Genomic DNA, 8,473 nt, shown 5'->3' with positions numbered 1-8,473 from the left:
TAATACAAACACATTAATACTAAGTAAATTATCACACATTAATACTAAGTAATAACACACATTAATAACCAAATACACACATTAAATTACACACTAATACAACATATATAGCACATAACATAATACACACATTAATACTAAGAAACACATTAATACACATAATACACACATTAAATTACAACATAATACCCACATCAGTATCACACAATCCACTGTAATACAAATCAATACAACAGTTATACACACATTAATACAACCATAACACACAACACATATAATACATCAAACATAATACACACATTAATACAACATAACAATTACACACATTAATTCACACACATAATACACACATTAATACTACAGTAATACACAACATTAATACAACATAATAACAACACATTAATACAACAATAATACACACAATTAAAATTACACACATTAAACATACAATAGTAACACACATTAATAACAACATAATACACACATTAAAATTAACACACATTAATACAACATAATACAACACATTAATACAAACATAATACACACATTAAATTACACACATTAATACAAACATAATACACCACATTAATACAAAACATAATACACACATTAATACAACATAATACACACATTAAAATTTTACACACATTAATACAACATATACACACATTAATACAACATAATACACACATTAATACCACATAATACACATAAAATTACACCACATTAATACAACATAATACACACATAATACAACATAATACACACATTAATAACAACATAATACAACACATAAAATTCACACAATTAATACAACATAAGATACATCACATATACAACATAATACACACATTAATAACAACATGAATAACACACATTAATACAAATAATACACACATAAAATTACACACATTAATACAACATATTCACACATTAATACAAAATATCAACATTCACTAATAATTACAACAATAATACATCACATTAAAATTACATCACATAATCACAACATAAATACCACGTTGCAAATTGGACTCATAAGGGTGGCGTTGGAAAACATTATCATACACCTTATGCGTTTTTTGATTACAGCAATAATGACACCATATACACACATTAACAACATAATACACTCCTCTCTGTATGGATTTGGACAGTAAATGTTAAATGGCGGCTGTATACTCCGCTTTTAAGATTTGTAGAGACATTTTTTTACATTGCAGAACATCAAGAAATGTCACCTTTTTTTGAGGGTAATTTGCTCAAACATATGTTTTTAGCAACTGGGTAAGTGTAAGATACTAAGAGCGCTTTATGTATCTAGTCCCCCGTCAATTTGAAGAGTTCATTAAAAGTAATTTTGTAGTATAATATTCCCGAAAAACGCACTATTTAGATTCTGGTGTAGGCACGTTTTTTATCGCATAGAGTACATTTTACTTACAGCTCAATTTCAACCTTTCCTTATTGGGCAAAACCATCCTCCGCAATAGCATCATGAGACTCAGCTGTTTAAATGCAGCAACAGGTTGTAGAGTCACACGTTGATGTAGTCCATCGGCATTGCCTAGGAAGTATGGGACCAAATATCAAAACTTGATACAGTATCAGAAAATATTTTGGCTCCAAAGTCTTCATGACACTTAAGTGGGGGATAAGACAACGGTATAGGACATTGAAAAAGTCTTTAATTTATATAATTGTTAAAAAGAATATACGTATGAAAATACCACAAATCAAACTGTGTGATTTATCATATGATGTCTCCATAGCGAAACTATTCTGATTCTAGGGTTCAGGTTTGAGGGGGTCACTTAAGGAAATGTCCTGTTTTCAAAGAATAACGCACTTTGTGTTTTCTCCTGCTCAAATAAATCAAATGGATACAGAAAATACAGTGTGGACATTGTTAATGTTGTAAATAACTATTAATATGCTGGACACGGGCTGATTAATTTATGGAATATCTACAATAGAGCTACGAGCCGCGGCATGTATCAGCGACCATCAGCACATGTGTGCTACTTGCCCTGTGTTCCAAGGGCAACGTTGTGTTAGCTAAATCCCAAGTTTATCATTTTAAAGGCTAATTGATGCATTTAGAAAACCCTTTTGCAATTATGTTAGCACAGCTGAAAAATGTTGTCCTGAATTAAAAGAAGCAATAAAAACTAGGCCTTCTTTTAGATCTAGTGGTAGATCCTCTGAGCATTCAACGATTTGTGGGGTTCGTTAACCGAGGCTCAAAATGGCCAGAAACAAAGAACGTTTCCTTCTTGAAACTCTGTCAGTCTTTTCTTGTTCTGGAAGAAAATGAGGCTATTTCCCACACAATAAGTAAACGAGTAAATGCCGAGAACTGAAGATATTGCATGTACGCAGGCTGTTGGTAAGTACATAACCTGCTTAAAACTTTTATACAGAGAAACAGGTGCAATAATAGAAGGCAACTGACTGGCCCTACACACAGAAATAGAGAGAATGGAGTGGAGCCTGAGCAAGTAGGAACCTAAAGTAACACGATTAGTGTCGTCATAACGTGTTTGAAGAGAGAACGCAGAAGACAGTGCATCACAAAAACACACACTCTAATAGAATATAAAACACATTCTAATAGAATATAAAACACATTCTAATAGAATATAAAACAACATATCAGACATTAGTCTTCAAACATGGCTGGGTGCGGGGATCCTTGTTAGTAAAACCCATAGAAAATAAAAAACGGACAGACAGCATTCCAAAGGACCATCTTCAATCACTCATGGTCCCAGATCTGTTTGTCTCTCCACAATAACCATAGGAGTTGGCATTGTCACTCCACAATAACCATAGGAGTTGGCATTGTCACTATAAGTGCCACTACTTAGACCAGCCCTATTCCCTATATAGGGAATAGGTTCCCTGGTCTAAAGTGGTCACTATGTAGGGAATAGGGTTCCATCTGGTAACTCCATGGACACATCTTGGACACCTTCTGTGTCCCACCCTGTTCCTATGTAGTGCACTACTTTTGACAATGGCTCTGGTCATTTGGGACGCAGACTTATCCTCATGTGTAAGTGAATAAAGGATGCTTGAAGTCAACAGTTGATCCCATCAGAAATGAAAAAGAGACCAGCTACATTCTTCTTCTCCAGCCTGTCCCAGAAGGTGGTGGATGAGCTGCTATTGCCTCAACCTGCCCCCTCCTGGCCATGGAGCTGTACTGCGAGCGCTTTGCCAAATACATCCCCCCTCTGGAGGACAGCGTGTGGGCTGGGCTGAAGCACAGACACCCGGGGTTAAAGGTCAGTTAAAGGTGCCTTGAGGAGGAAACTCCAAACGATCATTTATATCATTCATTTATTGGGAAATTAAAATGTAACGTGCAGGGCAATAGTAGCCAGGTCTCACATCCGTTGGTGCTGGCTTGTCAATCCTATGGTTTGTGGAGTGACAATGCAACTCCTATGGTTATTGTGGAGTGACAATGCCAACTCCTATGGTTATTGTGGTGTGACAATGCCAACTCCTATGGTTATGTGGTGTGACAATGCAACTCCTATGGTTATTGTGGTGTGACAATGCCAACTCCTATGGTTATTGTGGTGTGACAATGCAACTCCTATGGTTTTGTGGCGTGACAATGCCAACTCTATGTTATTGTGGAGTGACAATGCAATCCTATGGTTATTGTGGAGTGACAATGCCAACTCCTATGGTATTGTGGCGTGACAATGCCAACTCCTATGGTTATTGTGGAGTGACAATGCAACTCCTATGGTTATTGTGGAGTGACAATGCCAACTCCTATGGTTATTTGTGGAGTGACAATGCCAACTCCTATGGTTATTGTGGAGTGACAATGCCAACTCCTATGGTTATGTGGGCGTGACAAGCCAACTCCTATGGTTATTGTGGCGTGACAATGCCAACTCCTATGGTTATTGTGGAGTGACAATGCCAACTCCTATGGTAGTGGAGGACAAGCCAACTCTATGGTTATGTTGAGTGAAATGCCAACTCCTATGGTTATTGTGGGTGACATGCCAACCCCTATGGTTATTGTGGGTGCAATGCCAACTCCTATGGTATTTGTGCGTGACAATGCCAACTCCTATGGTTATTGTGGCGTGACAATCCACTCCTATGGTTATGCTTGTGACAATGCCAACTCCTATGGTTATTTGTGGAGTGACAAATGCCAACTCCTATGGTTATTGTGGTGTGACAATGCCAACTCCTATGTTATTTTGGCGTGGACAATGCCAACTCCTATGGTTATTGTGGCGTGACAATGCCAACTCCTATGGTTATTGTGGCGTGACAATGCCAACTCCTATGGTTATTGTGGCGGACAATGCCAACTCCTATGGTTATTGTGGCGTGACAATGCCAACTCCTATGGTTATTGTGGCGTGACAATGCCAACTCCTATGGTTATTGTGGAGTGACAATCCAACTCCTATGGTTATTGTGGCGTGACAATGCCAACTCCTATGGTTATTGTGGGCAGTGACAATGCCAACTCCCTATGGTTATTGTGGCGTGACAATGCCAACTCCTATGGTTATTGTGGAGTGACAATGCAACTCCGTATTGTGGAGACAACAGATCTGGACCATAGTGATTAAGATGTCCAATCTTGTCTGTCTTTTTTATTTTCATGGGTTACTAACAAGGATCCCCGCACCCAGCCATGTTTGAAGACTAATGTCTGATATGTTGTTTTATATTCTATTAATGTGTTTATATTCTATTAGAATGTGTTTTATTATTAAGAGTGTTAGTATATTCTATTAGAATGTGTAGTATATTCTATTAGGATTGTTTATATTCTATTAGAATGTGTTTATTTCTATTAGAGTGTGTTTTATATTCTATTAGAATGTGTTTTATATTCTATTAGAGTGTGTTTTATTCTATTAGAGTGTGTTTTATATTCTATTAGAATGTTGTTATATATTCTATTAGAATGTGTTTAAATCTATTAGAATGTGTAGTATATTCTATTAGAATGTGTTTTATATTCTATTAGAGTGTGTAGTATATTTCTTTTATTTAGAGTGTGTAGTATATTCTATTAGAATGTGTAGTTTTATTATTCTATTAGAATGTGTTTTATATTCTATTAGAGTGTGTTTTATATTTCTATTAGAGTGTAGTATATTCTATTAAGAATGTGTTAGTATATTTCTAATTAGAATGTGTATATTCTATTTTAGAAGTGTGTAGTATATTCTATTAGAATGTGTAGTATATTCTATTAGAAATGTGTTATATTTCTATTAGAATGTGTAGTATATTCTATTTAGAATGGCTATATGGTTTTATGTGTAGTATTCTATTAGAATGTGTTTTATATTCTATTTAGAATGTGAGTATATTCTATTAGAATGTGTAGTATATTCTATTAGAATGTGTAGTATATATCTATTAGAATGTGTTTTATATTCTATTAGAATGTTGTAAGTATATTCTATATAGAATGTGTAGTTATATTCTATTAAAGAGTGTGTAGTATATTTCAGGTGAGTCTGGTGCTAAACCACACAGAGAGGTTCTTGTAGACTCCCCCCATATGGATTTGGACAGTGAAGCTGAAAATTGCATTTTGGATTTGAGATCAAATATTTCGTATGAGACATTCATATGAATATCACCTTTTGATTTGATGGTATTTTCATACGTATATTTTTTAACAATTATAAATTAAAGTACTTTATATACCGTGGTCTAGTCCCCATTTGAAGGTGTCATAAGTATTTGGCCAAAATTTTCTGATAGTGTATCAAGTTTTGTTTTTTGGTCCCATATTCCTAGCATGCAAATGACTACATCAAGCGTGACCTCACAACCTTGTTGGATGCATTTAACGCTGGTTCTGTTGTATTGCGGAGGATGTTTGCCCCAAAGAAAGTGAATGGTGAAGTAATGTACTCTTGGATAAAAACGTGTCCAGAATTCTAAATGGTTCTTCGGGAATTTATCCAAAATACTTAATGACTTCTTCAAATGGGGGGACTAGATACATAAAGCGCTTTAGTATCTAAACAGTAAAACATATGTTTGAAAATACCCTCAAATAAAAGGTGACATTCTGTGATGTTGCCTCATATGAAAAAAATTGCTCTCAAATCTAAAATGCTGGAGTATAGAGCCGCATTTAACATTTACTGTCCAAATCCATACAGAGAGGAGTGTATTATGTTGTATTAATGTGGTATTATGTTGTATTAATGTGTGTAATTTTAATGTGTGTATTATGTTGTATTAATGTGTGTAATTTAATGTGTGTATTATGTTGTATTAATGTGTGTATTATGTTGTATTAATTGTGTATATGTTTATTAATGTGTTAATATGTTGTATTAATGTGTGTAATTTTAATGTGTGTATTATGTTGTATTAATGTGTGTATTATGTTTGTATTAATGTGTGTATTATGTTGTATTAATGTGTGTATTATGTTGATTAATGTGTTGTAATTTTAATGTGTGTATTAATGTTGTATTAATGTGTGTATTATGTTGTATTAATGTTGTATTATGTTGTATTAATGTGTGTAATTTTAATGTGTGTATTATGTTGTATTATGTGTGTATTATGTTGTATTAATGTGTGTATTATGTTGTATTAATGTGTGTAATTTTAATGTGTGTATTATGTTGTATTAATGTGTGTATTATGTTGTATTAATGTGTGTATTATGGTGTATTAATGTGTGTAATTTTAATGTGTGTATTATGTTGTATTAATGTGTGTATTATGTTGTATTAATGTGTGTAATTTTAATGTGTGTATTATGTTGTATTAATGTGTGTACTAGTTGTATTAATGTGTGTAATTTTAATGTGTGTAATTATGTTGTATTAATGTGTGTATTATGTTGTATTAATGTGTGTATTACTTTGTATTATGTGTGTATTATGTGTATTAATGTGTTGTAATTTTAATGTTGTATTATGTTGTATTAATGTGTGTATTATTGTATTAATGTGTGTAATTTTAATGTGTGTATTATGTTGTATTAATGTGTGTATTATGTTGTATTAATGTGTGTATTATGTTGTATTAATGTGGTGTATTATGTTGTATTAATGTGTGTAATTTTAATTGTGTTATTATGTTGTATTAATGTGTGTATTACTTAGTATTAATGTGTGTATTACTTAGTATTAATGTGTGTATTATGTTGTATTAATGTGTGTAATTTTAATGTGTGTATTATGTTGTATTAATGTTGTGTTTATGTTGTATTAATGTGTGTATTACTTAGTATTAATGATATGTAGGCTACGTGTGCCTTTTTAAAAAAGTATGTAGTTCTGTCCTTGAGCGTTCTTGTCTATTGATGTTCTGTATTATGTTCTGTAAACAGTTTCATTTTCTGTGTGGACCCCAGGAAGAGTAGCTGCTGCTTTTGCAACAGCTAATGGGGATCCTAATAAAATACCAATACACAGTTGACAGTGTATGTCAGAGCAAGAACCAAGCCATCGCGGTCGAGGGAATTGTCTGTAGAGCTCCAAGACAGGATTGTGTCGAGGCAAAACATATGCATCATTGAAGGTCCCCAAGAACACAGTGGCCTCCATCATTATTAAATGGAAGAAGTTTGGAACCACCAAGACTCTTTCTGGAGCTGGCCTCCCGGCCAAACTGAGCAATCGGGGAGAAGAGCCTTGGTCAGGGAGGTGAACAAAAACCTGATGCATCAGACAGACAGATGACAGAGTGACCACTCTGACACTCCTATGGGGATGGGAGAACCTTCAGAAGGACAACCATCTCTGCAGCACTCCACCAATCAGGTCTTTATGGTAGAGTGGCCAGACGGAAGCCACTCCTCAGTAAAAGGCACATGAGTTTGTGCTAAAAGGCACCTAAAGACTCTCATACCATAAGAAACAAAATTCTCTTGGCTGATGAAACCAAGATTGACCTCTTTGGCCTGAATGCCAAGCATCACGTCTGGAGGAAACCTGAAACCATTCCTACGGTGAAGCATGGTGGTGGCAGCATCATGCTGTGGGGATGTTTTTCAGCAGCAGGGACTGAGAGACTAATCAGGATCGATGGAAAGATGAATGGAGAGAAGTACAGAGAGATCCTTGATGAAAACCTGCTCCAGAGCGCTCAGGACTTCAGACTGGGGCAAAAGTTTGCTCTCCAACAGACATCGAACCTAAGCACCACAGCCAAGACAACGCAGAGTGGCTTCGGGACAAGTCTATGAATGTCCTTGAGTGGCCCAGCCAGAGCCCGGACTGAACCTGATCGAACATCTCTGGAGAGACCTGAAAATAGTTGTGCAGCGACGCTCCCCATCCAACCTGACAGAGCTTGAGAGGATCTGCAGAGAAGAATGGGAAACTCCCCAAATACAGGTGTGCCAAGCTTGACGTCATACCAAGAAGACCCGAGGCTGTATTCGCTGCCAAAGGTGCTTCAACAAAGTACAGAGTAAAGGGTCTGAATTTCTCTCTCT

This window comes from Salvelinus sp. IW2-2015, unplaced genomic scaffold (assembly GCF_002910315.2).
Source record: "Salvelinus sp. IW2-2015 unplaced genomic scaffold, ASM291031v2 Un_scaffold4144, whole genome shotgun sequence".
NCBI classification, from domain to species: Eukaryota; Metazoa; Chordata; class Actinopteri; order Salmoniformes; family Salmonidae; genus Salvelinus; species Salvelinus sp. IW2-2015.
Note: the sequence above shows the minus strand (reverse complement) of the source record.